Here is a 24,485-nt window from a genome sequence, read left to right on the forward strand (position 1 = left end):
GGCATCAAAGTGAATACCGCTAACTGTAAGCACTCTGCTGTAGCCCCAGTGGCGCAATTGGTTAGCGCACGGTACTTATAAGGCAGTAGCCGTGAGCAATGCCGGGGTTGTGAGTTCGAGCCTCACCTGGGGCATATTTTTATTTCGTAGCAGCTGACTATGGAAGCATCGGGACGCTAGATTTGAGATGCATCTCGTACCTGAGAGACCATAAATGTGCGTGCACTGTAGTCAACGACTGCGTGTTTCTCGGTAGTATAGTGGTTAGTATCCCCACCTGTCACGCGGGAGACCGGGGTTCGATTCCCCGCCGGGGAGATGCGATTTTTATATCGCGAAGGTTGCACGTGTGGCCCGAAAAAGCATTACCGTTGTGATCAAGGAATGTAATTGCTAAAAAATCGTAAGAAAGTCTGCGTCTTAGGAAGTGTTTCTCGTATTCTGCACACGACGTCGTCGTTTCACAACTCACAGGGTTTGCTGTCGACGCTGAATCAGCGCACCCCAAGATTAATGATCGAGCTCGAAGCACCCAAGAAAAAGAATGATTTTAGCAGAGCGTGGTTTCGATCCACGGACCTCTGGGTTATGGGCCCAGCACGCTTCCACTGCGCCACTCTGCTGTGCCGAGAGAAGCGCGCTCTTCGGTGCGTGACATGGGACACTTGGAAAAGCGTTGTCTGCGTCGCCTACCGTTTAATTAACTGTGTAGCATCTCCCAGCTTGACTTGTCTCGACTTTGCTCGACTGACGCTACGCTGACGCTTGCACGAAGCGATATTTACCGCGATCGTCTCGAGATGCAGCTGCGAGATGCTCAGGATTAACATTGCACTCCACGAAGGTGGAGACATTCGAATGCACTGCCTAGCTACGCGCCCGCAACTAACAAAATGCCGACCCTGCCAGGATTCGAACCTGGAATCTTCTGATCCGTAGTCAGACGCGTTATCCGTTGCGCCACAGGGCCACTGTTTGCGTTTTCTGCTACGAGGCGGGTGCACATCGCAAAGCAACGTGTTCTCCGTGGCTCGGCAATTGCATGTCATCCACTGACAACGGCGGCGCGGCCACTCTGGTCTTCCGCACTCTGCAGGGAGCTGCCACCAAGGAAGGCATCTCTCCTCCTGCTGCTCGGCCACGCAGCGCCTGCACAGCTTAGAGCTTGCCACACATCTGCCGTCGCTGTTGGACAGGTAGCGGAATGCAAGGCGCCCGTTTTTTTGCATTTTTTCGGTGATGACAAGCGGTTGACATGATTGTAAGTGTAGCATATAAAACAAGAATCGTATGAAGCATTCGTAGACAGGTGCTAAAGTCGTAGTATGGCCACAGGTGACGGTCGTATGACGGGTCTGTAGCCACAACAGGTTGGCATCAAAGTGAATACCGCTAACTGTAAGCACTCTGCTGTAGCCCCAGTGGCGCAATTGGTTAGCGCACGGTACTTATAAGGCAGTAGCCGTGAGCAATGCCGGGGTTGTGAGTTCGAGCCTCACCTGGGGCATATTTTTATTTCGTAGCAGCTGACTATGGAAGCATCGGGACGCTAGATTTGAGATGCATCTCGTACCTGAGAGACCATAAATGTGCGTGCACTGTAGTCAACGACTGCGTGTTTCTCGGTAGTATAGTGGTTAGTATCCCCACCTGTCACGCGGGAGACCGGGGTTCGATTCCCCGCCGGGGAGATGCGATTTTTATATCGCGAAGGTTGCACGTGTGGCCCGAAAAAGCATTACCGTTGTGATCAAGGAATGTAATTGCTAAAAAATCGTAAGAAAGTCTGCGTCTTAGGAAGTGTTTCTCGTATTCTGCACACGACGTCGTCGTTTCACAACTCACAGGGTTTGCTGTCGACGCTGAATCAGCGCACCCCAAGATTAATGATCGAGCTCGAAGCACCCAAGAAAAAGAATGATTTTAGCAGAGCGTGGTTTCGATCCACGGACCTCTGGGTTATGGGCCCAGCACGCTTCCACTGCGCCACTCTGCTGTGCCGAGAGAAGCGCGCTCTTCGGTGCGTGACATGGGACACTTGGAAAAGCGTTGTCTGCGTCGCCTACCGTTTAATTAACTGTGTAGCATCTCCCAGCTTGACTTGTCTCGACTTTGCTCGACTGACGCTACGCTGACGCTTGCACGAAGCGATATTTACCGCGATCGTCTCGAGATGCAGCTGCGAGATGCTCAGGATTAACATTGCACTCCACGAAGGTGGAGACATTCGAATGCACTGCCTAGCTACGCGCCCGCAACTAACAAAATGCCGACCCTGCCAGGATTCGAACCTGGAATCTTCTGATCCGTAGTCAGACGCGTTATCCGTTGCGCCACAGGGCCACTGTTTGCGTTTTCTGCTACGAGGCGGGTGCACATCGCAAAGCAACGTGTTCTCCGTGGCTCGGCAATTGCATGTCATCCACTGACAACGGCGGCGCGGCCACTCTGGTCTTCCGCACTCTGCAGGGAGCTGCCACCAAGGAAGGCATCTCTCCTCCTGCTGCTCGGCCACGCAGCGCCTGCACAGCTTAGAGCTTGCCACACATCTGCCGTCGCTGTTGGACAGGTAGCGGAATGCAAGGCGCCCGTTTTTTTGCATTTTTTCGGTGATGACAAGCGGTTGACATGATTGTAAGTGTAGCATATAAAACAAGAATCGTATGAAGCATTCGTAGACAGGTGCTAAAGTCGTAGTATGGCCACAGGTGACGGTCGTATGACGGGTCTGTAGCCACAACAGGTTGGCATCAAAGTGAATACCGCTAACTGTAAGCACTCTGCTGTAGCCCCAGTGGCGCAATCGGTTAGCGCACGGTACTTATAAGGCAGTAGCCGTGAGCAATGCCGGGGTTGTGAGTTCGAGCCTCACCTGGGGCATATTTTTATTTCGTAGCAGCTGACTATGGAAGCATCGGGACGCTAGATTTGAGATGCATCTCGTACCTGAGAGACCATAAATGTGCGTGCACTGTAGTCAACGACTGCGTGTTTCTCGGTAGTATAGTGGTTAGTATCCCCACCTGTCACGCGGGAGACCGGGGTTCGATTCCCCGCCGGGGAGATGCGATTTTTATATCGCGAAGGTTGCACGTGTGGCCCGAAAAAGCATTACCGTTGTGATCAAGGAATGTAATTGCTAAAAAATCGTAAGAAAGTCTGCGTCTTAGGAAGTGTTTCTCGTATTCTGCACACGACGTCGTCGTTTCACAACTCACAGGGTTTGCTGTCGACGCTGAATCAGCGCACCCCAAGATTAATGATCGAGCTCGAAGCACCCAAGAAAAAGAATGATTTTAGCAGAGCGTGGTTTCGATCCACGGACCTCTGGGTTATGGGCCCAGCACGCTTCCACTGCGCCACTCTGCTGTGCCGAGAGAAGCGCGCTCTTCGGTGCGTGACATGGGACACTTGGAAAAGCGTTGTCTGCGTCGCCTACCGTTTAATTAACTGTGTAGCATCTCCCAGCTTGACTTGTCTCGACTTTGCTCGACTGACGCTACGCTGACGCTTGCACGAAGCGATATTTACCGCGATCGTCTCGAGATGCAGCTGCGAGATGCTCAGGATTAACATTGCACTCCACGAAGGTGGAGACATTCGAATGCACTGCCTAGCTACGCGCCCGCAACTAACAAAATGCCGACCCTGCCAGGATTCGAACCTGGAATCTTCTGATCCGTAGTCAGACGCGTTATCCGTTGCGCCACAGGGCCACTGTTTGCGTTTTCTGCTACGAGGCGGGTCCACATCGCAAAGCAACGTGTTCTCCGTGGCTCGGCAATTGCATGTCATCCACTGACAACGGCGGCGCGGCCACTCTGGTCTTCCGCACTCTGCAGGGAGCTGCCACCAAGGAAGGCATCTCTCCTCCTGCTGCTCGGCCACGCAGCGCCTGCACAGCTTAGAGCTTGCCACACATCTGCCGTCGCTGTTGGACAGGTAGCGGAATGCAAGGCGCCCGTTTTTTTGCATTTTTTCGGTGATGACAAGCGGTTGACATGATTGTAAGTGTAGCATATAAAACAAGAATCGTATGAAGCATTCGTAGACAGGTGCTAAAGTCGTAGTATGGCCACAGGTGACGGTCGTATGACGGGTCTGTAGCCACAACAGGTTGGCATCAAAGTGAATACCGCTAACTGTAAGCACTCTGCTGTAGCCCCAGTGGCGCAATCGGTTAGCGCACGGTACTTATAAGGCAGTAGCCGTGAGCAATGCCGGGGTTGTGAGTTCGAGCCTCACCTGGGGCATATTTTTATTTCGTAGCAGCTGACTATGGAAGCATCGGGACGCTAGATTTGAGATGCATCACGTACCTGAGAGACCATAAATGTGCGTGCACTGTAGTCAACGACTGCGTGTTTCTCGGTAGTATAGTGGTTAGTATCCCCACCTGTCACGCGGGAGACCGGGGTTCGATTCCCCGCCGGGGAGATGCGATTTTTATATCGCGAAGGTTGCACGTGTGGCCCGAAAAAGCATTACCGTTGTGATCAAGGAATGTAATTGCTAAAAAATCGTAAGAAAGTCTGCGTCTTAGGAAGTGTTTCTCGTATTCTGCACACGACGTCGTCGTTTCACAACTCACAGGGTTTGCTGTCGACGCTGAATCAGCGCACCCCAAGATTAATGATCGAGCTCGAAGCACCCAAGAAAAAGAATGATTTTAGCAGAGCGTGGTTTCGATCCACGGACCTCTGGGTTATTGGCCCAGCACGCTTCCACTGCGCCACTCTGCTGTGCCGAGAAAATCGCGCTCTTCGGTGCGTGACATGGGACACTTGGAAAAGCGTTGTCTGCGTCGCCTACCGTTTAATTAACTGTGTAGCATCTCCCAGCTTGACTTGTCTCGACTTTGCTCGACTGACGCTACGCTGACGCTTGCACGAAGCGATATTTACCGCGATCGTCTCGAGATGCAGCTGCGAGATGCTCAGGATTAACATTGCACTCCACGAAGGTGGAGACATTCGAATGCACTGCCTAGCTACGCGCCCGCAACTAAGAAAATGCCGACCCTGCCAGGATTCGAACCTGGAATCTTCTGATCCGTAGTCAGACGCGTTATCCGTTGCGCCACAGGGCCACTGTTTGCGTTTTCTGCTACGAGGCGGGTGCACATCGCAAAGCAACGTGTTCTCCGTGGCTCGGCAATTGCATGTCATCCACTGACAACGGCGGCGCGGCCACTCTGGTCTTCCGCACTCTGCAGGGAGCTGCCACCAAGGAAGGCATCTCTCCTCCTGCTGCTCGGCCACGCAGCGCCTGCACAGCTTAGAGCTTGCCACACATCTGCCGTCGCTGTTGGACAGGTAGCGGAATGCAAGGCGCCCGTTTTTTTGCATTTTTTCGGTGATGACAAGCGGTTGACATGATTGTAAGTGTAGCATATAAAACAAGAATCGTATGAAGCATTCGTAGACAGGTGCTAAAGTCGTAGTATGGCCACAGGTGACGGTCGTATGACGGGTCTGTAGCCACAACAGGTTGGCATCAAAGTGAATACCGCTAACTGTAAGCACTCTGCTGTAGCCCCAGTGGCGCAATTGGTTAGCGCACGGTACTTATAAGGCAGTAGCCGTGAGCAATGCCGGGGTTGTGAGTTCGAGCCTCACCTGGGGCATATTTTTATTTCGTAGCAGCTGACTATGGAAGCATCGGGACGCTAGATTTGAGATGCATCACGTACCTGAGAGACCATAAATGTGCGTGCACTGTAGTCAACGACTGCGTGTTTCTCGGTAGTATAGTGGTTAGTATCCCCACCTGTCACGCGGGAGACCGGGGTTCGATTCCCCGCCGGGGAGATGCGATTTTTATATCGCGAAGGTTGCACGTGTGGCCCGAAAAAGCATTACCGTTGTGATCAAGGAATGTAATTGCTAAAAAATCGTAAGAAAGTCTGCGTCTTAGGAAGTGTTTCTCGTATTCTGCACACGACGTCGTCGTTTCACAACTCACAGGGTTTGCTGTCGACGCTGAATCAGCGCACCCCAAGATTAATGATCGAGCTCGAAGCACCCAAGAAAAAGAATGATTTTAGCAGAGCGTGGTTTCGATCCACGGACCTCTGGGTTATGGGCCCAGCACGCTTCCACTGCGCCACTCTGCTGTGCCGAGAGAAGCGCGCTCTTCGGTGCGTGACATGGGACACTTGGAAAAGCGTTGTCTGCGTCGCCTACCGTTTAATTAACTGTGTAGCATCTCCCAGCTTGACTTGTCTCGACTTTGCTCGACTGACGCTACGCTGACGCTTGCACGAAGCGATATTTACCGCGATCGTCTCGAGATGCAGCTGCGAGATGCTCAGGATTAACATTGCACTCCACGAAGGTGGAGACATTCGAATGCACTGCCTAGCTACGCGCCCGCAACTAACAAAATGCCGACCCTGCCAGGATTCGAACCTGGAATCTTCTGATCCGTAGTCAGACGCGTTATCCGTTGCGCCACAGGGCCACTGTTTGCGTTTTCTGCTACGAGGCGGGTCCACATCGCAAAGCAACGTGTTCTCCGTGGCTCGGCAATTGCATGTCATCCACTGACAACGGCGGCGCGGCCACTCTGGTCTTCCGCACTCTGCAGGGAGCTGCCACCAAGGAAGGCATCTCTCCTCCTGCTGCTCGGCCACGCAGCGCCTGCACAGCTTAGAGCTTGCCACACATCTGCCGTCGCTGTTGGACAGGTAGCGGAATGCAAGGCGCCCGTTTTTTTGCATTTTTTCGGTGATGACAAGCGGTTGACATGATTGTAAGTGTAGCATATAAAACAAGAATCGTATGAAGCATTCGTAGACAGGTGCTAAAGTCGTAGTATGGCCACAGGTGACGGTCGTATGACGGGTCTGTAGCCACAACAGGTTGGCATCAAAGTGAATACCGCTAACTGTAAGCACTCTGCTGTAGCCCCAGTGGCGCAATCGGTTAGCGCACGGTACTTATAAGGCAGTAGCCGTGAGCAATGCCGGGGTTGTGAGTTCGAGCCTCACCTGGGGCATATTTTTATTTCGTAGCAGCTGACTATGGAAGCATCGGGACGCTAGATTTGAGATGCATCACGTACCTGAGAGACCATAAATGTGCGTGCACTGTAGTCAACGACTGCGTGTTTCTCGGTAGTATAGTGGTTAGTATCCCCACCTGTCACGCGGGAGACCGGGGTTCGATTCCCCGCCGGGGAGATGCGATTTTTATATCGCGAAGGTTGCACGTGTGGCCCGAAAAAGCATTACCGTTGTGATCAAGGAATGTAATTGCTAAAAAATCGTAAGAAAGTCTGCGTCTTAGGAAGTGTTTCTCGTATTCTGCACACGACGTCGTCGTTTCACAACTCACAGGGTTTGCTGTCGACGCTGAATCAGCGCACCCCAAGATTAATGATCGAGCTCGAAGCACCCAAGAAAAAGAATGATTTTAGCAGAGCGTGGTTTCGATCCACGGACCTCTGGGTTATTGGCCCAGCACGCTTCCACTGCGCCACTCTGCTGTGCCGAGAAAATCGCGCTCTTCGGTGCGTGACATGGGACACTTGGAAAAGCGTTGTCTGCGTCGCCTACCGTTTAATTAACTGTGTAGCATCTCCCAGCTTGACTTGTCTCGACTTTGCTCGACTGACGCTACGCTGACGCTTGCACGAAGCGATATTTACCGCGATCGTCTCGAGATGCAGCTGCGAGATGCTCAGGATTAACATTGCACTCCACGAAGGTGGAGACATTCGAATGCACTGCCTAGCTACGCGCCCGCAACTAAGAAAATGCCGACCCTGCCAGGATTCGAACCTGGAATCTTCTGATCCGTAGTCAGACGCGTTATCCGTTGCGCCACAGGGCCACTGTTTGCGTTTTCTGCTACGAGGCGGGTGCACATCGCAAAGCAACGTGTTCTCCGTGGCTCGGCAATTGCATGTCATCCACTGACAACGGCGGCGCGGCCACTCTGGTCTTCCGCACTCTGCAGGGAGCTGCCACCAAGGAAGGCATCTCTCCTCCTGCTGCTCGGCCACGCAGCGCCTGCACAGCTTAGAGCTTGCCACACATCTGCCGTCGCTGTTGGACAGGTAGCGGAATGCAAGGCGCCCGTTTTTTTGCATTTTTTCGGTGATGACAAGCGGTTGACATGATTGTAAGTGTAGCATATAAAACAAGAATCGTATGAAGCATTCGTAGACAGGTGCTAAAGTCGTAGTATGGCCACAGGTGACGGTCGTATGACGGGTCTGTAGCCACAACAGGTTGGCATCAAAGTGAATACCGCTAACTGTAAGCACTCTGCTGTAGCCCCAGTGGCGCAATTGGTTAGCGCACGGTACTTATAAGGCAGTAGCCGTGAGCAATGCCGGGGTTGTGAGTTCGAGCCTCACCTGGGGCATATTTTTATTTCGTAGCAGCTGACTATGGAAGCATCGGGACGCTAGATTTGAGATGCATCACGTACCTGAGAGACCATAAATGTGCGTGCACTGTAGTCAACGACTGCGTGTTTCTCGGTAGTATAGTGGTTAGTATCCCCACCTGTCACGCGGGAGACCGGGGTTCGATTCCCCGCCGGGGAGATGCGATTTTTATATCGCGAAGGTTGCACGTGTGGCCCGAAAAAGCATTACCGTTGTGATCAAGGAATGTAATTGCTAAAAAATCGTAAGAAAGTCTGCGTCTTAGGAAGTGTTTCTCGTATTCTGCACACGACGTCGTCGTTTCACAACTCACAGGGTTTGCTGTCGACGCTGAATCAGCGCACCCCAAGATTAATGATCGAGCTCGAAGCACCCAAGAAAAAGAATGATTTTAGCAGAGCGTGGTTTCGATCCACGGACCTCTGGGTTATGGGCCCAGCACGCTTCCACTGCGCCACTCTGCTGTGCCGAGAGAAGCGCGCTCTTCGGTGCGTGACATGGGACACTTGGAAAAGCGTTGTCTGCGTCGCCTACCGTTTAATTAACTGTGTAGCATCTCCCAGCTTGACTTGTCTCGACTTTGCTCGACTGACGCTACGCTGACGCTTGCACGAAGCGATATTTACCGCGATCGTCTCGAGATGCAGCTGCGAGATGCTCAGGATTAACATTGCACTCCACGAAGGTGGAGACATTCGAATGCACTGCCTAGCTACGCGCCCGCAACTAACAAAATGCCGACCCTGCCAGGATTCGAACCTGGAATCTTCTGATCCGTAGTCAGACGCGTTATCCGTTGCGCCACAGGGCCACTGTTTGCGTTTTCTGCTACGAGGCGGGTGCACATCGCAAAGCAACGTGTTCTCCGTGGCTCGGCAATTGCATGTCATCCACTGACAACGGCGGCGCGGCCACTCTGGTCTTCCGCACTCTGCAGGGAGCTGCCACCAAGGAAGGCATCTCTCCTCCTGCTGCTCGGCCACGCAGCGCCTGCACAGCTTAGAGCTTGCCACACATCTGCCGTCGCTGTTGGACAGGTAGCGGAATGCAAGGCGCCCGTTTTTTTGCATTTTTTCGGTGATGACAAGCGGTTGACATGATTGTAAGTGTAGCATATAAAACAAGAATCGTATGAAGCATTCGTAGACAGGTGCTAAAGTCGTAGTATGGCCACAGGTGACGGTCGTATGACGGGTCTGTAGCCACAACAGGTTGGCATCAAAGTGAATACCGCTAACTGTAAGCACTCTGCTGTAGCCCCAGTGGCGCAATCGGTTAGCGCACGGTACTTATAAGGCAGTAGCCGTGAGCAATGCCGGGGTTGTGAGTTCGAGCCTCACCTGGGGCATATTTTTATTTCGTAGCAGCTGACTATGGAAGCATCGGGACGCTAGATTTGAGATGCATCTCGTACCTGAGAGACCATAAATGTGCGTGCACTGTAGTCAACGACTGCGTGTTTCTCGGTAGTATAGTGGTTAGTATCCCCACCTGTCACGCGGGAGACCGGGGTTCGATTCCCCGCCGGGGAGATGCGATTTTTATATCGCGAAGGTTGCACGTGTGGCCCGAAAAAGCATTACCGTTGTGATCAAGGAATGTAATTGCTAAAAAATCGTAAGAAAGTCTGCGTCTTAGGAAGTGTTTCTCGTATTCTGCACACGACGTCGTCGTTTCACAACTCACAGGGTTTGCTGTCGACGCTGAATCAGCGCACCCCAAGATTAATGATCGAGCTCGAAGCACCCAAGAAAAAGAATGATTTTAGCAGAGCGTGGTTTCGATCCACGGACCTCTGGGTTATGGGCCCAGCACGCTTCCACTGCGCCACTCTGCTGTGCCGAGAGAAGCGCGCTCTTCGGTGCGTGACATGGGACACTTGGAAAAGCGTTGTCTGCGTCGCCTACCGTTTAATTAACTGTGTAGCATCTCCCAGCTTGACTTGTCTCGACTTTGCTCGACTGACGCTACGCTGACGCTTGCACGAAGCGATATTTACCGCGATCGTCTCGAGATGCAGCTGCGAGATGCTCAGGATTAACATTGCACTCCACGAAGGTGGAGACATTCGAATGCACTGCCTAGCTACGCGCCCGCAACTAACAAAATGCCGACCCTGCCAGGATTCGAACCTGGAATCTTCTGATCCGTAGTCAGACGCGTTATCCGTTGCGCCACAGTGCCACTGTTTGCGTTTTCTGCTACGAGGCGGGTGCACATCGCAAAGCAACGTGTTCTCCGTGGCTCGGCAATTGCATGTCATCCACTGACAACGGCGGCGCGGCCACTCTGGTCTTCCGCACTCTGCAGGGAGCTGCCACCAAGGAAGGCATCTCTCCTCCTGCTGCTCGGCCACGCAGCGCCTGCACAGCTTAGAGCTTGCCACACATCTGCCGTCGCTGTTGGACAGGTAGCGGAATGCAAGGCGCCCGTTTTTTTGCATTTTTTCGGTGATGACAAGCGGTTGACATGATTGTAAGTGTAGCATATAAAACAAGAATCGTATGAAGCATTCGTAGACAGGTGCTAAAGTCGTAGTATGGCCACAGGTGACGGTCGTATGACGGGTCTGTAGCCACAACAGGTTGGCATCAAAGTGAATACCGCTAACTGTAAGCACTCTGCTGTAGCCCCAGTGGCGCAATCGGTTAGCGCACGGTACTTATAAGGCAGTAGCCGTGAGCAATGCCGGGGTTGTGAGTTCGAGCCTCACCTGGGGCATATTTTTATTTCGTAGCAGCTGACTATGGAAGCATCGGGACGCTAGATTTGAGATGCATCACGTACCTGAGAGACCATAAATGTGCGTGCACTGTAGTCAACGACTGCGTGTTTCTCGGTAGTATAGTGGTTAGTATCCCCACCTGTCACGCGGGAGACCGGGGTTCGATTCCCCGCCGGGGAGATGCGATTTTTATATCGCGAAGGTTGCACGTGTGGCCCGAAAAAGCATTACCGTTGTGATCAAGGAATGTAATTGCTAAAAAATCGTAAGAAAGTCTGCGTCTTAGGAAGTGTTTCTCGTATTCTGCACACGACGTCGTCGTTTCACAACTCACAGGGTTTGCTGTCGACGCTGAATCAGCGCACCCCAAGATTAATGATCGAGCTCGAAGCACCCAAGAAAAAGAATGATTTTAGCAGAGCGTGGTTTCGATCCACGGACCTCTGGGTTATTGGCCCAGCACGCTTCCACTGCGCCACTCTGCTGTGCCGAGAAAATCGCGCTCTTCGGTGCGTGACATGGGACACTTGGAAAAGCGTTGTCTGCGTCGCCTACCGTTTAATTAACTGTGTAGCATCTCCCAGCTTGACTTGTCTCGACTTTGCTCGACTGACGCTACGCTGACGCTTGCACGAAGCGATATTTACCGCGATCGTCTCGAGATGCAGCTGCGAGATGCTCAGGATTAACATTGCACTCCACGAAGGTGGAGACATTCGAATGCACTGCCTAGCTACGCGCCCGCAACTAAGAAAATGCCGACCCTGCCAGGATTCGAACCTGGAATCTTCTGATCCGTAGTCAGACGCGTTATCCGTTGCGCCACAGGGCCACTGTTTGCGTTTTCTGCTACGAGGCGGGTGCACATCGCAAAGCAACGTGTTCTCCGTGGCTCGGCAATTGCATGTCATCCACTGACAACGGCGGCGCGGCCACTCTGGTCTTCCGCACTCTGCAGGGAGCTGCCACCAAGGAAGGCATCTCTCCTCCTGCTGCTCGGCCACGCAGCGCCTGCACAGCTTAGAGCTTGCCACACATCTGCCGTCGCTGTTGGACAGGTAGCGGAATGCAAGGCGCCCGTTTTTTTGCATTTTTTCGGTGATGACAAGCGGTTGACATGATTGTAAGTGTAGCATATAAAACAAGAATCGTATGAAGCATTCGTAGACAGGTGCTAAAGTCGTAGTATGGCCACAGGTGACGGTCGTATGACGGGTCTGTAGCCACAACAGGTTGGCATCAAAGTGAATACCGCTAACTGTAAGCACTCTGCTGTAGCCCCAGTGGCGCAATCGGTTAGCGCACGGTACTTATAAGGCAGTAGCCGTGAGCAATGCCGGGGTTGTGAGTTCGAGCCTCACCTGGGGCATATTTTTATTTCGTAGCAGCTGACTATGGAAGCATCGGGACGCTAGATTTGAGATGCATCACGTACCTGAGAGACCATAAATGTGCGTGCACTGTAGTCAACGACTGCGTGTTTCTCGGTAGTATAGTGGTTAGTATCCCCACCTGTCACGCGGGAGACCGGGGTTCGATTCCCCGCCGGGGAGATGCGATTTTTATATCGCGAAGGTTGCACGTGTGGCCCGAAAAAGCATTACCGTTGTGATCAAGGAATGTAATTGCTAAAAAATCGTAAGAAAGTCTGCGTCTTAGGAAGTGTTTCTCGTATTCTGCACACGACGTCGTCGTTTCACAACTCACAGGGTTTGCTGTCGACGCTGAATCAGCGCACCCCAAGATTAATGATCGAGCTCGAAGCACCCAAGAAAAAGAATGATTTTAGCAGAGCGTGGTTTCGATCCACGGACCTCTGGGTTATTGGCCCAGCACGCTTCCACTGCGCCACTCTGCTGTGCCGAGAAAATCGCGCTCTTCGGTGCGTGACATGGGACACTTGGAAAAGCGTTGTCTGCGTCGCCTACCGTTTAATTAACTGTGTAGCATCTCCCAGCTTGACTTGTCTCGACTTTGCTCGACTGACGCTACGCTGACGCTTGCACGAAGCGATATTTACCGCGATCGTCTCGAGATGCAGCTGCGAGATGCTCAGGATTAACATTGCACTCCACGAAGGTGGAGACATTCGAATGCACTGCCTAGCTACGCGCCCGCAACTAAGAAAATGCCGACCCTGCCAGGATTCGAACCTGGAATCTTCTGATCCGTAGTCAGACGCGTTATCCGTTGCGCCACAGGGCCACTGTTTGCGTTTTCTGCTACGAGGCGGGTGCACATCGCAAAGCAACGTGTTCTCCGTGGCTCGGCAATTGCATGTCATCCACTGACAACGGCGGCGCGGCCACTCTGGTCTTCCGCACTCTGCAGGGAGCTGCCACCAAGGAAGGCATCTCTCCTCCTGCTGCTCGGCCACGCAGCGCCTGCACAGCTTAGAGCTTGCCACACATCTGCCGTCGCTGTTGGACAGGTAGCGGAATGCAAGGCGCCCGTTTTTTTTGCATTTTTTCGGTGATGACAAGCGGTTGACATGATTGTAAGTGTAGCATATAAAACAAGAATCGTATGAAGCATTCGTAGACAGGTGCTAAAGTCGTAGTATGGCCACAGGTGACGGTCGTATGACGGGTCTGTAGCCACAACAGGTTGGCATCAAAGTGAATACCGCTAACTGTAAGCACTCTGCTGTAGCCCCAGTGGCGCAATCGGTTAGCGCACGGTACTTATAAGGCAGTAGCCGTGAGCAATGCCGGGGTTGTGAGTTCGAGCCTCACCTGGGGCATATTTTTATTTCGTAGCAGCTGACTATGGAAGCATCGGGACGCTAGATTTGAGATGCATCACGTACCTGAGAGACCATAAATGTGCGTGCACTGTAGTCAACGACTGCGTGTTTCTCGGTAGTATAGTGGTTAGTATCCCCACCTGTCACGCGGGAGACCGGGGTTCGATTCCCCGCCGGGGAGATGCGATTTTTATATCGCGAAGGTTGCACGTGTGGCCCGAAAAAGCATTACCGTTGTGATCAAGGAATGTAATTGCTAAAAAATCGTAAGAAAGTCTGCGTCTTAGGAAGTGTTTCTCGTATTCTGCACACGACGTCGTCGTTTCACAACTCACAGGGTTTGCTGTCGACGCTGAATCAGCGCACCCCAAGATTAATGATCGAGCTCGAAGCACCCAAGAAAAAGAATGATTTTAGCAGAGCGTGGTTTCGATCCACGGACCTCTGGGTTATTGGCCCAGCACGCTTCCACTGCGCCACTCTGCTGTGCCGAGAAAATCGCGCTCTTCGGTGCGTGACATGGGACACTTGGAAAAGCGTTGTCTGCGTCGCCTACCGTTTAATTAACTGTGTAGCATCTCCCAGCTTGACTTGTCTCGACTTTGCTCGACTGACGCTACGCTGACGCTTGCACGAAGCGATATTTACCGCGATCGTCTCGAGATGCAGCTGCGAGATGCTCAGGATTAACATTGCACTCCACGAAGGTGGAGACATTCGAATGCACTGCCTAGCTACGCGCCCGCAACTAAGAAAATGCCGACCCTGCCAGGATTCGAACCTGGAATCTTCTGATCCGTAGTCAGACGCGTTATCCGTTGCGCCACAGGGCCACTGTTTGCGTTTTCTGCTACGAGGCGGGTGCACATCGCAAAGCAACGTGTTCTCCGTGGCTCGGCAATTGCATGTCATCCACTGACAACGGCGGCGCGGCCACTCTGGTCTTCCGCACTCTGCAGGGAGCTGCCACCAAGGAAGGCATCTCTCCTCCTGCTGCTCGGCCACGCAGCGCCTGCACAGCTTAGAGCTTGCCACACATCTGCCGTCGCTGTTGGACAGGTAGCGGAATGCAAGGCGCCCGTTTTTTTGCATTTTTTCGGTGATGACAAGCGGTTGACATGATTGTAAGTGTAGCATATAAAACAAGAATCGTATGAAGCATTCGTAGACAGGTGCTAAAGTCGTAGTATGGCCACAGGTGACGGTCGTATGACGGGTCTGTAGCCACAACAGGTTGGCATCAAAGTGAATACCGCTAACTGTAAGCACTCTGCTGTAGCCCCAGTGGCGCAATTGGTTAGCGCACGGTACTTATAAGGCAGTAGCCGTGAGCAATGCCGGGGTTGTGAGTTCGAGCCTCACCTGGGGCATATTTTTATTTCGTAGCAGCTGACTATGGAAGCATCGGGACGCTAGATTTGAGATGCATCACGTACCTGAGAGACCATAAATGTGCGTGCACTGTAGTCAACGACTGCGTGTTTCTCGGTAGTATAGTGGTTAGTATCCCCACCTGTCACGCGGGAGACCGGGGTTCGATTCCCCGCCGGGGAGATGCGATTTTTATATCGCGAAGGTTGCACGTGTGGCCCGAAAAAGCATTACCGTTGTGATCAAGGAATGTAATTGCTAAAAAATCGTAAGAAAGTCTGCGTCTTAGGAAGTGTTTCTCGTATTCTGCACACGACGTCGTCGTTTCACAACTCACAGGGTTTGCTGTCGACGCTGAATCAGCGCACCCCAAGATTAATGATCGAGCTCGAAGCACCCAAGAAAAAGAATGATTTTAGCAGAGCGTGGTTTCGATCCACGGACCTCTGGGTTATTGGCCCAGCACGCTTCCACTGCGCCACTCTGCTGTGCCGAGAAAATCGCGCTCTTCGGTGCGTGACATGGGACACTTGGAAAAGCGTTGTCTGCGTCGCCTACCGTTTAATTAACTGTGTAGCATCTCCCAGCTTGACTTGTCTCGACTTTGCTCGACTGACGCTACGCTGACGCTTGCACGAAGCGATATTTACCGCGATCGTCTCGAGATGCAGCTGCGAGATGCTCAGGATTAACATTGCACTCCACGAAGGTGGAGACATTCGAATGCACTGCCTAGCTACGCGCCCGCAACTAAGAAAATGCCGACCCTGCCAGGATTCGAACCTGGAATCTTCTGATCCGTAGTCAGACGCGTTATCCGTTGCGCCACAGGGCCACTGTTTGCGTTTTCTGCTACGAGGCGGGTGCACATCGCAAAGCAACGTGTTCTCCGTGGCTCGGCAATTGCATGTCATCCACTGACAACGGCGGCGCGGCCACTCTGGTCTTCCGCACTCTGCAGGGAGCTGCCACCAAGGAAGGCATCTCTCCTCCTGCTGCTCGGCCACGCAGCGCCTGCACAGCTTAGAGCTTGCCACACATCTGCCGTCGCTGTTGGACAGGTAGCGGAATGCAAGGCGCCCGTTTTTTTGCATTTTTTCGGTGATGACAAGCGGTTGACATGATTGTAAGTGTAGCATATAAAACAAGAATCGTATGAAGCATTCGTAGACAGGTGCTAAAGTCGTAGTATGGCCACAGGTGACGGTCGTATGACGGGTCTGTAGCCACAACAGGTTGGCATCAAAGTGAATACCGCTAACTGTAAGCACTCTGCTGTAGCCCCAGTGGCGCAATTGGTTAGCGCACGGTACTTATAAGGCAGTAGCCGTGAGCAATGCCGGGGTTGTGAGTTCGAGCCTCACCTGGGGCATATTTTTATTTCGTAGCAGCTGACTATGGAAGCATCGGGACGCTAGATTTGAGATGCATCACGTACCTGAGAGACCATAAATGTGCGTGCACTGTAGTCAACGACTGCGTGTTTCTCGGTAGTATAGTGGTTAGTATCCCCACCTGTCACGCGGGAGACCGGGGTTCGATTCCCCGCCGGGGAGATGCGATTTTTATATCGCGAAGGTTGCACGTGTGGCCCGAAAAAGCATTACCGTTGTGATCAAGGAATGTAATTGCTAAAAAATCGTAAGAAAGTCTGCGTCTTAGGAAGTGTTTCTCGTATTCTGCACACGACGTCGTCGTTTCACAACTCACAGGGTTTGCTGTCGACGCTGAATCAGCGCACCCCAAGATTAATGATCGAGCTCGAAGCACCCAAGAAAAAGAATGATTTTAGCAGAGCGTGGTTTCGATCCACGGACCTCTGGGTTATGGGCCCAGCACGCTTCCACTGCGCCACTCTGCTGTGCCGAGAGAAGCGCGCTCTTCGGTGCGTGACATGGGACACTTGGAAAAGCGTTGTCTGCGTCGCCTACCGTTTAATTAACTGTGTAGCATCTCCCAGCTTGACTTGTCTCGACTTTGCTCGACTGACGCTACGCTGACGCTTGCACGAAGCGATATTTACCGCGATCGTCTCGAGATGCAGCTGCGAGATGCTCAGGATTAACATTGCACTCCACGAAGGTGGAGACATTCGAATGCACTGCCTAGCTACGCGCCCGCAACTAACAAAATGCCGACCCTGCCAGGATTCGAACCTGGAATCTTCTGATCCGTAGTCAGACGCGTTATCCGTTGCGCCACAGGGCCACTGTTTGCGTTTTCTGCTACGAGGCGGGTGCACATCGCAAAGCAACGTGTTCTCCGTGGCTCGGCAATTGCATGTCATCCACTGACAACGGCGGCGCGGCCACTCTGGTCTTCCGCACTCTGCAGGGAGCTGCCACCAAGGAAGGCATCTCTCCTCCTGCTGCTCGGCCACGCAGCGCCTGCACAGCTTAGAGCTTGCCACACATCTGCCGTCGCTGTTGGACAGGTAGCGGAATGCAAGGCGCCCGTTTTTTTGCATTTTTTCGGTGATGACAAGCGGTTGACATGATTGTAAGTGTAGCATATAAAACAAGAATCGTATGAAGCATTCGTAGACAGGTGCTAAAGTCGTAGTATGGCCACAGGTGACGGTCGTATGACGGGTCTGTAGCCACAACAGGTTGGCATCAAAGTGAATACCGCTAACTGTAAGCACTCTGCTGTAGCCCCAGTGGCGCAATCGGTTAGCGCACGGTACTTATAAGGCAGTAGCCGTGAGCAATGCCGGGGTTGTGAGTTCGAGCCTCACCTGGGGCATATTTTTATTTCGTAGCAGCTGACTATGGAAGCATCGGGACGCTAGATTTGAGATGCATCTCGTACCTGAGAGACCATAAATGTGCGTGCACTGTAGTCAACGACTGCGTGTTTCTCGGTAGTATAGTGGTTAGTATCCCCACCTGTCACGCGGGAGACCGGGGTTCGATTCCCCGCCGGGGAGATGCGATTTTTATATCGCGAAGGTTGCACGTGTGGCCCGAAAAAGCATTACCGTTGTGATCAAGGAATGTAATTGCTAAAAAATCGTAAGAAAGTCTGCGTCTTAGGAAGTGTTTCTCGTATTCTGCACACGACGTCGTCGTTTCACAACTCACAGGGTTTGCTGTCGACGCTGAATCAGCGCACCCCAAGATTAATGATCGAGCTCGAAGCACCCAAGAAAAAGAATGATTTTAGCAGAGCGTGGTTTCGATCCACGGACCTCTGGGTTATTGGCCCAGCACGCTTCCACTGCGCCACTCTGCTGTGCCGAGAAAATCGCGCTCTTCGGTGCGTGACATGGGACACTTGGAAAAGCGTTGTCTGCGTCGCCTACCGTTTAATTAACTGTGTAGCATCTCCCAGCTTGACTTGTCTCGACTTTGCTCGACTGACGCTACGCTGACGCTTGCACGAAGCGATATTTACCGCGATCGTCTCGAGATGCAGCTGCGAGATGCTCAGGATTAACATTGCACTCCACGAAGGTGGAGACATTCGAATGCACTGCCTAGCTACGCGCCCGCAACTAACAAAATGCCGACCCTGCCAGGATTCGAACCTGGAATCTTCTGATCCGTAGTCAGACGCGTTATCCGTTGCGCCACAGGGCCACTGTTTGCGTTTTCTGCTACGAGGCGGGTGCACATCGCAAAGCAACGTGTTCTCCGTGGCTCGGCAATTGCATGTCATCCACTGACAACGGCGGCGCGGCCACTCTGGTCTTCCGCACTCTGCAGGGAGCTGCCACCAAGGAAGGCATCTCTCCTCCTGCTGCTCGGCCACGCAGCGCCTGCACAGCTTAGAGCTTGCCACACATCTGCCGTCGCTGTTGGACAGGTAGCGGAATGCAAGGCGCCCGTTTTTTTGCATTTTTTCGGTGATGACAAGCGGTTGACATGATTGTAAGTGTAGCATATAAAACAAGAATCGTATGAAGCATTCGTAGACAGGTGCTAAAGTCGTAGTATGGCCACAGGTGACGGTCGTATGACGGGTCTGTAGCCACAACAGGTTGGCATCAAAGTGAATACCGCTAACTGTAAGCACTCTGCTGTAGCCCCAGTGGCGCAATCGGTTAGCGCACGGTACTTATAAGGCAGTAGCCGTGAGCAATGCCGGGGTTGTGAGTTCGAGCCTCACCTGGGGCATATTTTTATTTCGTAGCAGCTGACTATGGAAGCATCGGGACGCTAGATTTGAGATGCATCTCGTACCTGAGAGACCATAAATGTGCGTGCACTGTAGTCAACGACTGCGTGTTTCTCGGTAGTATAGTGGTTAGTATCCCCACCTGTCACGCGGGAGACCTGGGTTCGATTCCCCGCCGGGGAGATGCGATTTTTATATCGCGAAGGTTGCACGTGTGGCCCGAAAAAGCATTACCGTTGTGATCAAGGAATGTAATTGCTAAAAAATCGTAAGAAAGTCTGCGTCTTAGGAAGTGTTTCTCGTATTCTGCACACGACGTCGTCGTTTCACAACTCACAGGGTTTGCTGTCGACGCTGAATCAGCGCACCCCAAGATTAATGATCGAGCTCGAAGCACCCAAGAAAAAGAATGATTTTAGCAGAGCGTGGTTTCGATCCACGGACCTCTGGGTTATGGGCCCAGCACGCTTCCACTGCGCCACTCTGCTGTGCCGAGAGAAGCGCGCTCTTCGGTGCGTGACATGGGACACTTGGAAAAGCGTTGTCTGCGTCGCCTACCGTTTAATTAACTGTGTAGCATCTCCCAGCTTGACTTGTCTCGACTTTGCTCGACTGACGCTACGCTGACGCTTGCACGAAGCGATATTTACCGCGATCGTCTCGAGATGCAGCTGCGAGATGCTCAGGATTAACATTGCACTCCACGAAGGTGGAGACATTCGAATGCACTGCCTAGCTACGCGCCCGCAACTAACAAAATGCCGACCCTGCCAGGATTCGAACCTGGAATCTTCTGATCCGTAGTCAGACGCGTTATCCGTTGCGCCACAGGGCCACTGTTTGCGTTTTCTGCTACGAGGCGGGTGCACATCGCAAAGCAACGTGTTCTCCGTGGCTCGGCAATTGCATGTCATCCACTGACAACGGCGGCGCGGCCACTCTGGTCTTCCGCACTCTGCAGGGAGCTGCCACCAAGGAAGGCATCTCTCCTCCTGCTGCTCGGCCACGCAGCGCCTGCACAGCTTAGAGCTTGCCACACATCTGCCGTCGCTGTTGGACAGGTAGCGGAATGCAAGGCGCCCGTTTTTTTGCATTTTTTCGGTGATGACAAGCGGTTGACATGATTGTAAGTGTAGCATATAAAACAAGAATCGTATGAAGCATTCGTAGACAGGTGCTAAAGTCGTAGTATGGCCACAGGTGACGGTCGTATGACGGGTCTGTAGCCACAACAGGTTGGCATCAAAGTGAATACCGCTAACTGTAAGCACTCTGCTGTAGCCCCAGTGGCGCAATCGGTTAGCGCACGGTACTTATAAGGCAGTAGCCGTGAGCAATGCCGGGGTTGTGAGTTCGAGCCTCACCTGGGGCATATTTTTATTTCGTAGCAGCTGACTATGGAAGCATCGGGACGCTAGATTTGAGATGCATCACGTACCTGAGAGACCATAAATGTGCGTGCACTGTAGTCAACGACTGCGTGTTTCTCGGTAGTATAGTGGTTAGTATCCCCACCTGTCACGCGGGAGACCGGGGTTCGATTCCCCGCCGGGGAGATGCGATTTTTATATCGCGAAGGTTGCACGTGTGGCCCGAAAAAGCATTACCGTTGTGATCAAGGAATGTAATTGCTAAAAAATCGTAAGAAAGTCTGCGTCTTAGGAAGTGTTTCTCGTATTCTGCACACGACGTCGTCGTTTCACAACTCACAGGGTTTGCTGTCGACGCTGAATCAGCGCACCCCAAGATTAATGATCGAGCTCGAAGCACCCAAGAAAAAGAATGATTTTAGCAGAGCGTGGTTTCGATCCACGGACCTCTGGGTTATGGGCCCAGCACGCTTCCACTGCGCCACTCTGCTGTGCCGAGAGAAGCGCGCTCTTCGGTGCGTGACATGGGACACTTGGAAAAGCGTTGTCTGCGTCGCCTACCGTTTAATTAACTGTGTAGCATCTCCCAGCTTGACTTGTCTCGACTTTGCTCGACTGACGCTACGCTGACGCTTGCACGAAGCGATATTTACCGCGATCGTCTCGAGATGCAGCTGCGAGATGCTCAGGATTAACATTGCACTCCACGAAGGTGGAGACATTCGAATGCACTGCCTAGCTACGCGCCCGCAACTAACAAAATGCCGACCCTGCCAGGATTCGAACCTGGAATCTTCTGATCCGTAGTCAGACGCGTTATCCGTTGCGCCACAGGGCCACTGTTTGCGTTTTCTGCTACGAGGCGGGTGCACATCGCAAAGCAACGTGTTCTCCGTGGCTCGGCAATTGCATGTCATCCACTGACAACGGCGGCGCGGCCACTCTGGTCTTCCGCACTCTGCAGGGAGCTGCCACCAAGGAAGGCATCTCTCCTCCTGCTGCTCGGCCACGCAGCGCCTGCACAGCTTAGAGCTTGCCACACATCTGCCGTCGCTGTTGGACAGGTAGCGGAATGCAAGGCGCCCGTTCTTTTGCATTTTTTCGGTGATGACAAGCGGTTGACATGATTGTAAGTGTAGCATATAAAACAAGAATCGTATGAAGCATTCGTAGACAGGTGCTAAAGTCGTAGTATGGCCACAGGTGACGGTCGTATGACGGGTCTGTAGCCACAACAGGTTGGCATCAAAGTGAATACCGCTAACTGTAGGCACTCTGCTGTAGCCCCAGTGGCGCAATTGGTTAGAGCACGGTACTTATAAGGCAGTAGCCGTGAGCAATGCCGGGGTTGTGAGTTCGAGCCTTACCTGGGGCATATTTTTATTTCGTAGCAGCTGACTATGGAAGCATCGGGACGCTAGATTTGAGATGCATCACGTACCTGAGAGACCATAAATGTGCGTGCACTGTAGTCAACGACTGCGTGTTTCTCGGTAGTATAGTGGTTAGTATCCCCACCTGTCACGCGGGAGACCGGGGTTTGATTCCCCGCCGGGGAGATGCGATTTTTATATCGCGAAGGTTGCACGTGTGGCCCGAAAAAGCATTACCGTTGTGATCAAGGAATGTAATTGCTAAAAAATCGTAAGAAAGTCTGCGTCTTAGGAAGTGTTTCTCGTATTCTGCACACGACGTCGTCGTTTCACAACTCACAGGGTTTGCTGTCGACGCTGAATCAGCGCACCCCAAGATTAATGATCGAGCTCGAAGCACCCAAGAAAAAGAATGATTTTAGCAGAGCGTGGTTTCGATCCACGGACCTCTGGGTTATGGGCCCAGCACGCTTCCACTGCGCCACTCTGCTGTGCCGAGAGAAGCGCGCTCTTCGGTGCGTGACATGGGACACTTGGAAAAGCGTTGTCTGCGTCGCCTACCGTTTAATTAACTGTGTAGCATCTCCCAGCTTGACTTGTCTCGACTTTGCTCGACTGACGCTACGCTGACGCTTGCACGAAGCGATATTTACCGCGATCGTCTCGAGATGCAGCTGCGAGATGCTCAGGATTAACATTGCACTCCACGAAGGTGGAGACATTCGAATGCACTGCCTAGCTACGCGCCCGCAACTAACAAAATGCCGACCCTGCCAGGATTCGAACCTGGAATCTTCTGATCCGTAGTCAGACGCGTTATCCGTTGCGCCACAGGGCCACTGTTTGCGTTTTCTGCTACGAGGCGGGTGCACATCGCAAAGCAACGTGTTCTCCGTGGCTCGGCAATTGCATGTCATCCACTGACAACGGCGGCGCGGCCACTCTGGTCTTCCGCACTCTGCAGGGAGCTGCCACCAAGGAAGGCATCTCTCCTCCTGCTGCTCGGCCACGCAGCGCCTGCACAGCTTAGAGCTTGCCACACATCTGCCGTCGCTGTTGGACAGGTAGCGGAATGCAAGGCGCCCGTTCTTTTGCATTTTTTCGGTGATGACAAGCGGTTGACATGATTGTAAGTGTAGCATATAAAACAAGAATCGTATGAAGCATTCGTAGACAGGTGCTAAAGTCGTAGTATGGCCACAGGTGACGGTCGTATGACAGGTCTGTAGCCACAACAGGTTGGCATCAAAGTGAATACCGCTAACTGTAGGCACTCTGCTGTAGCCCCAGTGGCGCAATTGGTTAGCGCACGGTACTTATAAGGCAGTAGCCGTGAGCAATGCCGGGGTTGTGAGTTCGAGCCTTACCTGGGGCATATTTTTATTTCGTAGCAGCTGACTATGGAAGCATCGGGACGCTAGATTTGAGATGCATCACGTACCTGAGAGACCATAAATGTGCGTGCACTGTAGTCAACGACTGCGTGTTTCTCGGTAGTATAGTGGTTAGTATCCCCACCTGTCACGCGGGAGACCGGGGTTTGATTCCCCGCCGGGGAGATGCGATTTTTATATCGCGAAGGTTGCACGTGTGGCCCGAAAAAGCATTACCGTTGTGATCAAGGAATGTAATTGCTAAAAAATCGTAAGAAAGTCTGCGTCTTAGGAAGTGTTTCTCGTATTCTGCACACGACGTCGTCGTTTCACAACTCACAGGGTTTGCTGTCGACGCTGAATCAGCGCACCCCAAGATTAATGATCGAGCTCGAAGCACCCAAGAAAAAGAATGATTTTAGCAGAGCGTGGTTTCGATCCACGGACCTCTGGGTTATGGGCCCAGCACGCTTCCACTGCGCCACTCTGCTGTACCGAGAGAAGCGCGCTCTTCGGTGCGTGACATGGGACACTTGGAAAAGCGTTGTCTGCGTCGCCTACCGTTTAATTAACTGTGTAGCATCTCCCAGCTTGACTTGTCTCGACTTTGCTCGACTGACGCTACGCTGACGCTTGCACGAAGCGATATTTACCGCGATCGTCTCGAGATGCAGCTGCGAGATGCTCAGGATTAACATTGCACTCCACGAAGGTGGAGACATTCGAATGCACTGCCTAGCTACGCGCCCGCAACTAACAAAATGCCGACCCTGCCAGGATTCGAACCTGGAATCTTCTGATCCGTAGTCAGACGCGTTATCCGTTGCGCCACAGGGCCACTGTTTGCGTTTTCTGCTACGAGGCGGGTGCACATCGCAAAGCAACGTGTTCTCCGTGGCTCGGCAATTGCATGTCATCCACTGACAACGGCGGCGCGGCCACTCTGGTCTTCCGCACTCTGCAGGGAGCTGCCACCAAGGAAGGCATCTCTCCTCCTGCTGCTCGGCCACG

General features: G+C 52.6%; 69 non-coding genes across 69 annotated transcripts; 33 read left to right on the top strand and 36 right to left on the bottom strand.

The window, feature by feature from the left end:
* The first annotated feature begins 42 nt into the window (after nt 1–42).
* Trnai-uau (transfer RNA isoleucine (anticodon UAU)) lies at nt 43–134 on the top strand. The gene is given in 2 exon segments: nt 43–80; nt 99–134. It is a non-coding gene; the product is annotated as a tRNA-Ile (tRNA).
* Nucleotides 135–246: 112 nt separating this feature from the next.
* Nucleotides 247–318, top strand: Trnad-guc (transfer RNA aspartic acid (anticodon GUC)). Its single transcript has one exon. It is a non-coding gene; the product is annotated as a tRNA-Asp (tRNA).
* Nucleotides 319–551: 233 nt separating this feature from the next.
* On the bottom strand, nt 552–623 carry Trnam-cau (transfer RNA methionine (anticodon CAU)). The gene has a single exon. It is a non-coding gene; the product is annotated as a tRNA-Met (tRNA).
* Nucleotides 624–897: 274 nt separating this feature from the next.
* Trnar-acg (transfer RNA arginine (anticodon ACG)) lies at nt 898–970 on the bottom strand. The gene has a single exon. It is a non-coding gene; the product is annotated as a tRNA-Arg (tRNA).
* A 445-nt stretch (nt 971–1,415) lies between these two features.
* Trnai-uau (transfer RNA isoleucine (anticodon UAU)) lies at nt 1,416–1,507 on the top strand. Its single transcript is given in 2 exon segments — nt 1,416–1,453; nt 1,472–1,507. It is a non-coding gene; the product is annotated as a tRNA-Ile (tRNA).
* A 112-nt stretch (nt 1,508–1,619) lies between these two features.
* Nucleotides 1,620–1,691, top strand: Trnad-guc (transfer RNA aspartic acid (anticodon GUC)). Its single transcript has one exon. It is a non-coding gene; the product is annotated as a tRNA-Asp (tRNA).
* Nucleotides 1,692–1,924: 233 nt separating this feature from the next.
* Trnam-cau (transfer RNA methionine (anticodon CAU)) lies at nt 1,925–1,996 on the bottom strand. Its single transcript has one exon. It is a non-coding gene; the product is annotated as a tRNA-Met (tRNA).
* Nucleotides 1,997–2,270: 274 nt separating this feature from the next.
* Trnar-acg (transfer RNA arginine (anticodon ACG)) lies at nt 2,271–2,343 on the bottom strand. The gene has a single exon. It is a non-coding gene; the product is annotated as a tRNA-Arg (tRNA).
* Nucleotides 2,344–2,788: 445 nt separating this feature from the next.
* Trnai-uau (transfer RNA isoleucine (anticodon UAU)) lies at nt 2,789–2,880 on the top strand. The gene is given in 2 exon segments: nt 2,789–2,826; nt 2,845–2,880. It is a non-coding gene; the product is annotated as a tRNA-Ile (tRNA).
* Nucleotides 2,881–2,992: 112 nt separating this feature from the next.
* Nucleotides 2,993–3,064, top strand: Trnad-guc (transfer RNA aspartic acid (anticodon GUC)). The gene has a single exon. It is a non-coding gene; the product is annotated as a tRNA-Asp (tRNA).
* A 233-nt stretch (nt 3,065–3,297) lies between these two features.
* On the bottom strand, nt 3,298–3,369 carry Trnam-cau (transfer RNA methionine (anticodon CAU)). Its single transcript has one exon. It is a non-coding gene; the product is annotated as a tRNA-Met (tRNA).
* Nucleotides 3,370–3,643: 274 nt separating this feature from the next.
* Trnar-acg (transfer RNA arginine (anticodon ACG)) lies at nt 3,644–3,716 on the bottom strand. Its single transcript has one exon. It is a non-coding gene; the product is annotated as a tRNA-Arg (tRNA).
* Nucleotides 3,717–4,161: 445 nt separating this feature from the next.
* Trnai-uau (transfer RNA isoleucine (anticodon UAU)) lies at nt 4,162–4,253 on the top strand. Its single transcript is given in 2 exon segments — nt 4,162–4,199; nt 4,218–4,253. It is a non-coding gene; the product is annotated as a tRNA-Ile (tRNA).
* A 112-nt stretch (nt 4,254–4,365) lies between these two features.
* Trnad-guc (transfer RNA aspartic acid (anticodon GUC)) lies at nt 4,366–4,437 on the top strand. Its single transcript has one exon. It is a non-coding gene; the product is annotated as a tRNA-Asp (tRNA).
* Nucleotides 4,438–4,670: 233 nt separating this feature from the next.
* Trnai-aau (transfer RNA isoleucine (anticodon AAU)) lies at nt 4,671–4,742 on the bottom strand. Its single transcript has one exon. It is a non-coding gene; the product is annotated as a tRNA-Ile (tRNA).
* A 274-nt stretch (nt 4,743–5,016) lies between these two features.
* Nucleotides 5,017–5,089, bottom strand: Trnar-acg (transfer RNA arginine (anticodon ACG)). Its single transcript has one exon. It is a non-coding gene; the product is annotated as a tRNA-Arg (tRNA).
* Nucleotides 5,090–5,534: 445 nt separating this feature from the next.
* Nucleotides 5,535–5,626, top strand: Trnai-uau (transfer RNA isoleucine (anticodon UAU)). The gene is given in 2 exon segments: nt 5,535–5,572; nt 5,591–5,626. It is a non-coding gene; the product is annotated as a tRNA-Ile (tRNA).
* Nucleotides 5,627–5,738: 112 nt separating this feature from the next.
* On the top strand, nt 5,739–5,810 carry Trnad-guc (transfer RNA aspartic acid (anticodon GUC)). Its single transcript has one exon. It is a non-coding gene; the product is annotated as a tRNA-Asp (tRNA).
* Nucleotides 5,811–6,043: 233 nt separating this feature from the next.
* Nucleotides 6,044–6,115, bottom strand: Trnam-cau (transfer RNA methionine (anticodon CAU)). Its single transcript has one exon. It is a non-coding gene; the product is annotated as a tRNA-Met (tRNA).
* Nucleotides 6,116–6,389: 274 nt separating this feature from the next.
* Trnar-acg (transfer RNA arginine (anticodon ACG)) lies at nt 6,390–6,462 on the bottom strand. The gene has a single exon. It is a non-coding gene; the product is annotated as a tRNA-Arg (tRNA).
* Nucleotides 6,463–6,907: 445 nt separating this feature from the next.
* Nucleotides 6,908–6,999, top strand: Trnai-uau (transfer RNA isoleucine (anticodon UAU)). Its single transcript is given in 2 exon segments — nt 6,908–6,945; nt 6,964–6,999. It is a non-coding gene; the product is annotated as a tRNA-Ile (tRNA).
* A 112-nt stretch (nt 7,000–7,111) lies between these two features.
* Nucleotides 7,112–7,183, top strand: Trnad-guc (transfer RNA aspartic acid (anticodon GUC)). The gene has a single exon. It is a non-coding gene; the product is annotated as a tRNA-Asp (tRNA).
* A 233-nt stretch (nt 7,184–7,416) lies between these two features.
* Nucleotides 7,417–7,488, bottom strand: Trnai-aau (transfer RNA isoleucine (anticodon AAU)). The gene has a single exon. It is a non-coding gene; the product is annotated as a tRNA-Ile (tRNA).
* A 274-nt stretch (nt 7,489–7,762) lies between these two features.
* On the bottom strand, nt 7,763–7,835 carry Trnar-acg (transfer RNA arginine (anticodon ACG)). The gene has a single exon. It is a non-coding gene; the product is annotated as a tRNA-Arg (tRNA).
* A 445-nt stretch (nt 7,836–8,280) lies between these two features.
* Nucleotides 8,281–8,372, top strand: Trnai-uau (transfer RNA isoleucine (anticodon UAU)). The gene is given in 2 exon segments: nt 8,281–8,318; nt 8,337–8,372. It is a non-coding gene; the product is annotated as a tRNA-Ile (tRNA).
* A 112-nt stretch (nt 8,373–8,484) lies between these two features.
* On the top strand, nt 8,485–8,556 carry Trnad-guc (transfer RNA aspartic acid (anticodon GUC)). Its single transcript has one exon. It is a non-coding gene; the product is annotated as a tRNA-Asp (tRNA).
* Nucleotides 8,557–8,789: 233 nt separating this feature from the next.
* Nucleotides 8,790–8,861, bottom strand: Trnam-cau (transfer RNA methionine (anticodon CAU)). Its single transcript has one exon. It is a non-coding gene; the product is annotated as a tRNA-Met (tRNA).
* Nucleotides 8,862–9,135: 274 nt separating this feature from the next.
* Trnar-acg (transfer RNA arginine (anticodon ACG)) lies at nt 9,136–9,208 on the bottom strand. The gene has a single exon. It is a non-coding gene; the product is annotated as a tRNA-Arg (tRNA).
* Nucleotides 9,209–9,653: 445 nt separating this feature from the next.
* Nucleotides 9,654–9,745, top strand: Trnai-uau (transfer RNA isoleucine (anticodon UAU)). Its single transcript is given in 2 exon segments — nt 9,654–9,691; nt 9,710–9,745. It is a non-coding gene; the product is annotated as a tRNA-Ile (tRNA).
* Nucleotides 9,746–9,857: 112 nt separating this feature from the next.
* Nucleotides 9,858–9,929, top strand: Trnad-guc (transfer RNA aspartic acid (anticodon GUC)). Its single transcript has one exon. It is a non-coding gene; the product is annotated as a tRNA-Asp (tRNA).
* Nucleotides 9,930–10,162: 233 nt separating this feature from the next.
* Trnam-cau (transfer RNA methionine (anticodon CAU)) lies at nt 10,163–10,234 on the bottom strand. Its single transcript has one exon. It is a non-coding gene; the product is annotated as a tRNA-Met (tRNA).
* A 274-nt stretch (nt 10,235–10,508) lies between these two features.
* Trnar-acg (transfer RNA arginine (anticodon ACG)) lies at nt 10,509–10,581 on the bottom strand. The gene has a single exon. It is a non-coding gene; the product is annotated as a tRNA-Arg (tRNA).
* Nucleotides 10,582–11,026: 445 nt separating this feature from the next.
* On the top strand, nt 11,027–11,118 carry Trnai-uau (transfer RNA isoleucine (anticodon UAU)). The gene is given in 2 exon segments: nt 11,027–11,064; nt 11,083–11,118. It is a non-coding gene; the product is annotated as a tRNA-Ile (tRNA).
* A 112-nt stretch (nt 11,119–11,230) lies between these two features.
* Trnad-guc (transfer RNA aspartic acid (anticodon GUC)) lies at nt 11,231–11,302 on the top strand. Its single transcript has one exon. It is a non-coding gene; the product is annotated as a tRNA-Asp (tRNA).
* A 233-nt stretch (nt 11,303–11,535) lies between these two features.
* On the bottom strand, nt 11,536–11,607 carry Trnai-aau (transfer RNA isoleucine (anticodon AAU)). The gene has a single exon. It is a non-coding gene; the product is annotated as a tRNA-Ile (tRNA).
* Nucleotides 11,608–11,881: 274 nt separating this feature from the next.
* On the bottom strand, nt 11,882–11,954 carry Trnar-acg (transfer RNA arginine (anticodon ACG)). The gene has a single exon. It is a non-coding gene; the product is annotated as a tRNA-Arg (tRNA).
* Nucleotides 11,955–12,399: 445 nt separating this feature from the next.
* On the top strand, nt 12,400–12,491 carry Trnai-uau (transfer RNA isoleucine (anticodon UAU)). Its single transcript is given in 2 exon segments — nt 12,400–12,437; nt 12,456–12,491. It is a non-coding gene; the product is annotated as a tRNA-Ile (tRNA).
* Nucleotides 12,492–12,603: 112 nt separating this feature from the next.
* Trnad-guc (transfer RNA aspartic acid (anticodon GUC)) lies at nt 12,604–12,675 on the top strand. The gene has a single exon. It is a non-coding gene; the product is annotated as a tRNA-Asp (tRNA).
* Nucleotides 12,676–12,908: 233 nt separating this feature from the next.
* Trnai-aau (transfer RNA isoleucine (anticodon AAU)) lies at nt 12,909–12,980 on the bottom strand. Its single transcript has one exon. It is a non-coding gene; the product is annotated as a tRNA-Ile (tRNA).
* Nucleotides 12,981–13,254: 274 nt separating this feature from the next.
* Trnar-acg (transfer RNA arginine (anticodon ACG)) lies at nt 13,255–13,327 on the bottom strand. Its single transcript has one exon. It is a non-coding gene; the product is annotated as a tRNA-Arg (tRNA).
* A 446-nt stretch (nt 13,328–13,773) lies between these two features.
* Nucleotides 13,774–13,865, top strand: Trnai-uau (transfer RNA isoleucine (anticodon UAU)). The gene is given in 2 exon segments: nt 13,774–13,811; nt 13,830–13,865. It is a non-coding gene; the product is annotated as a tRNA-Ile (tRNA).
* A 112-nt stretch (nt 13,866–13,977) lies between these two features.
* Nucleotides 13,978–14,049, top strand: Trnad-guc (transfer RNA aspartic acid (anticodon GUC)). Its single transcript has one exon. It is a non-coding gene; the product is annotated as a tRNA-Asp (tRNA).
* Nucleotides 14,050–14,282: 233 nt separating this feature from the next.
* Trnai-aau (transfer RNA isoleucine (anticodon AAU)) lies at nt 14,283–14,354 on the bottom strand. Its single transcript has one exon. It is a non-coding gene; the product is annotated as a tRNA-Ile (tRNA).
* Nucleotides 14,355–14,628: 274 nt separating this feature from the next.
* Nucleotides 14,629–14,701, bottom strand: Trnar-acg (transfer RNA arginine (anticodon ACG)). Its single transcript has one exon. It is a non-coding gene; the product is annotated as a tRNA-Arg (tRNA).
* Nucleotides 14,702–15,146: 445 nt separating this feature from the next.
* Trnai-uau (transfer RNA isoleucine (anticodon UAU)) lies at nt 15,147–15,238 on the top strand. Its single transcript is given in 2 exon segments — nt 15,147–15,184; nt 15,203–15,238. It is a non-coding gene; the product is annotated as a tRNA-Ile (tRNA).
* A 112-nt stretch (nt 15,239–15,350) lies between these two features.
* Nucleotides 15,351–15,422, top strand: Trnad-guc (transfer RNA aspartic acid (anticodon GUC)). The gene has a single exon. It is a non-coding gene; the product is annotated as a tRNA-Asp (tRNA).
* Nucleotides 15,423–15,655: 233 nt separating this feature from the next.
* On the bottom strand, nt 15,656–15,727 carry Trnai-aau (transfer RNA isoleucine (anticodon AAU)). The gene has a single exon. It is a non-coding gene; the product is annotated as a tRNA-Ile (tRNA).
* Nucleotides 15,728–16,001: 274 nt separating this feature from the next.
* Nucleotides 16,002–16,074, bottom strand: Trnar-acg (transfer RNA arginine (anticodon ACG)). Its single transcript has one exon. It is a non-coding gene; the product is annotated as a tRNA-Arg (tRNA).
* Nucleotides 16,075–16,519: 445 nt separating this feature from the next.
* On the top strand, nt 16,520–16,611 carry Trnai-uau (transfer RNA isoleucine (anticodon UAU)). Its single transcript is given in 2 exon segments — nt 16,520–16,557; nt 16,576–16,611. It is a non-coding gene; the product is annotated as a tRNA-Ile (tRNA).
* A 112-nt stretch (nt 16,612–16,723) lies between these two features.
* On the top strand, nt 16,724–16,795 carry Trnad-guc (transfer RNA aspartic acid (anticodon GUC)). Its single transcript has one exon. It is a non-coding gene; the product is annotated as a tRNA-Asp (tRNA).
* Nucleotides 16,796–17,028: 233 nt separating this feature from the next.
* Trnam-cau (transfer RNA methionine (anticodon CAU)) lies at nt 17,029–17,100 on the bottom strand. The gene has a single exon. It is a non-coding gene; the product is annotated as a tRNA-Met (tRNA).
* Nucleotides 17,101–17,374: 274 nt separating this feature from the next.
* Trnar-acg (transfer RNA arginine (anticodon ACG)) lies at nt 17,375–17,447 on the bottom strand. Its single transcript has one exon. It is a non-coding gene; the product is annotated as a tRNA-Arg (tRNA).
* A 445-nt stretch (nt 17,448–17,892) lies between these two features.
* Trnai-uau (transfer RNA isoleucine (anticodon UAU)) lies at nt 17,893–17,984 on the top strand. The gene is given in 2 exon segments: nt 17,893–17,930; nt 17,949–17,984. It is a non-coding gene; the product is annotated as a tRNA-Ile (tRNA).
* Nucleotides 17,985–18,096: 112 nt separating this feature from the next.
* Trnad-guc (transfer RNA aspartic acid (anticodon GUC)) lies at nt 18,097–18,168 on the top strand. The gene has a single exon. It is a non-coding gene; the product is annotated as a tRNA-Asp (tRNA).
* A 233-nt stretch (nt 18,169–18,401) lies between these two features.
* Nucleotides 18,402–18,473, bottom strand: Trnai-aau (transfer RNA isoleucine (anticodon AAU)). Its single transcript has one exon. It is a non-coding gene; the product is annotated as a tRNA-Ile (tRNA).
* A 274-nt stretch (nt 18,474–18,747) lies between these two features.
* Trnar-acg (transfer RNA arginine (anticodon ACG)) lies at nt 18,748–18,820 on the bottom strand. The gene has a single exon. It is a non-coding gene; the product is annotated as a tRNA-Arg (tRNA).
* A 445-nt stretch (nt 18,821–19,265) lies between these two features.
* Nucleotides 19,266–19,357, top strand: Trnai-uau (transfer RNA isoleucine (anticodon UAU)). The gene is given in 2 exon segments: nt 19,266–19,303; nt 19,322–19,357. It is a non-coding gene; the product is annotated as a tRNA-Ile (tRNA).
* A 417-nt stretch (nt 19,358–19,774) lies between these two features.
* On the bottom strand, nt 19,775–19,846 carry Trnam-cau (transfer RNA methionine (anticodon CAU)). The gene has a single exon. It is a non-coding gene; the product is annotated as a tRNA-Met (tRNA).
* A 274-nt stretch (nt 19,847–20,120) lies between these two features.
* Trnar-acg (transfer RNA arginine (anticodon ACG)) lies at nt 20,121–20,193 on the bottom strand. The gene has a single exon. It is a non-coding gene; the product is annotated as a tRNA-Arg (tRNA).
* Nucleotides 20,194–20,638: 445 nt separating this feature from the next.
* Nucleotides 20,639–20,730, top strand: Trnai-uau (transfer RNA isoleucine (anticodon UAU)). The gene is given in 2 exon segments: nt 20,639–20,676; nt 20,695–20,730. It is a non-coding gene; the product is annotated as a tRNA-Ile (tRNA).
* Nucleotides 20,731–20,842: 112 nt separating this feature from the next.
* Nucleotides 20,843–20,914, top strand: Trnad-guc (transfer RNA aspartic acid (anticodon GUC)). The gene has a single exon. It is a non-coding gene; the product is annotated as a tRNA-Asp (tRNA).
* A 233-nt stretch (nt 20,915–21,147) lies between these two features.
* On the bottom strand, nt 21,148–21,219 carry Trnam-cau (transfer RNA methionine (anticodon CAU)). The gene has a single exon. It is a non-coding gene; the product is annotated as a tRNA-Met (tRNA).
* A 274-nt stretch (nt 21,220–21,493) lies between these two features.
* Trnar-acg (transfer RNA arginine (anticodon ACG)) lies at nt 21,494–21,566 on the bottom strand. Its single transcript has one exon. It is a non-coding gene; the product is annotated as a tRNA-Arg (tRNA).
* Nucleotides 21,567–22,011: 445 nt separating this feature from the next.
* On the top strand, nt 22,012–22,103 carry Trnai-uau (transfer RNA isoleucine (anticodon UAU)). Its single transcript is given in 2 exon segments — nt 22,012–22,049; nt 22,068–22,103. It is a non-coding gene; the product is annotated as a tRNA-Ile (tRNA).
* Nucleotides 22,104–22,520: 417 nt separating this feature from the next.
* Nucleotides 22,521–22,592, bottom strand: Trnam-cau (transfer RNA methionine (anticodon CAU)). The gene has a single exon. It is a non-coding gene; the product is annotated as a tRNA-Met (tRNA).
* Nucleotides 22,593–22,866: 274 nt separating this feature from the next.
* Trnar-acg (transfer RNA arginine (anticodon ACG)) lies at nt 22,867–22,939 on the bottom strand. The gene has a single exon. It is a non-coding gene; the product is annotated as a tRNA-Arg (tRNA).
* Nucleotides 22,940–23,384: 445 nt separating this feature from the next.
* Trnai-uau (transfer RNA isoleucine (anticodon UAU)) lies at nt 23,385–23,476 on the top strand. Its single transcript is given in 2 exon segments — nt 23,385–23,422; nt 23,441–23,476. It is a non-coding gene; the product is annotated as a tRNA-Ile (tRNA).
* A 417-nt stretch (nt 23,477–23,893) lies between these two features.
* Nucleotides 23,894–23,965, bottom strand: Trnam-cau (transfer RNA methionine (anticodon CAU)). The gene has a single exon. It is a non-coding gene; the product is annotated as a tRNA-Met (tRNA).
* A 274-nt stretch (nt 23,966–24,239) lies between these two features.
* On the bottom strand, nt 24,240–24,312 carry Trnar-acg (transfer RNA arginine (anticodon ACG)). Its single transcript has one exon. It is a non-coding gene; the product is annotated as a tRNA-Arg (tRNA).
* Between the last annotated feature and the right edge of the window lie 173 nt (nt 24,313–24,485).

Source organism: Schistocerca serialis, chromosome 9 (assembly GCF_023864345.2).
Source record: "Schistocerca serialis cubense isolate TAMUIC-IGC-003099 chromosome 9, iqSchSeri2.2, whole genome shotgun sequence".
Classification (NCBI taxonomy): Eukaryota; Metazoa; Arthropoda; class Insecta; order Orthoptera; family Acrididae; genus Schistocerca; species Schistocerca serialis.